Raw genomic sequence first — 456 nt, forward strand, 5'->3', positions numbered from 1 at the left:
CAAGTTTGCAGATGTGGTTCTGTCACTGGACTCCTGTCTTTCTTCTGTGGGCAGTGGCGGGTGTCAGCTGGATAGAGAAGGACCGCGAGCCCCCAGGCCGTCCATCACTGGCAGCCACGCGGGGTCTGCACATCCCAACAGGACAGCCTTGGCAGGGAAAGATAAAGAGGACCCAAGCCCACCCTCAAGGATGGCCCAGGACCAGAATCAGACCCCAACTGTCCCAATTTAGTGACCGGTACCTGTGCCCTGTGCTCAAAAGGAGACTGTATTTTCCCCAAGTCCCTTTGGGGAGTTGGAGGGCAGTATCTGAACGCACTCAGGGGATCGGAGTGCAGTAGGCGCCTCTGCACCTCTGAAAGCACTGAGGGTCTGTGAGCAGATGCCCGCTGAGGGCAACCGTGCCGGGCCGGTCCTCAGGGGCTGCCACCCGGGGCTTCCGCTAAGCCTCTTAAT

The sequence above is a fragment of the Equus quagga genome, chromosome 2 (genome assembly GCF_021613505.1).
Source record: "Equus quagga isolate Etosha38 chromosome 2, UCLA_HA_Equagga_1.0, whole genome shotgun sequence".
NCBI lineage: Eukaryota > Metazoa > Chordata > Mammalia > Perissodactyla > Equidae > Equus > Equus quagga.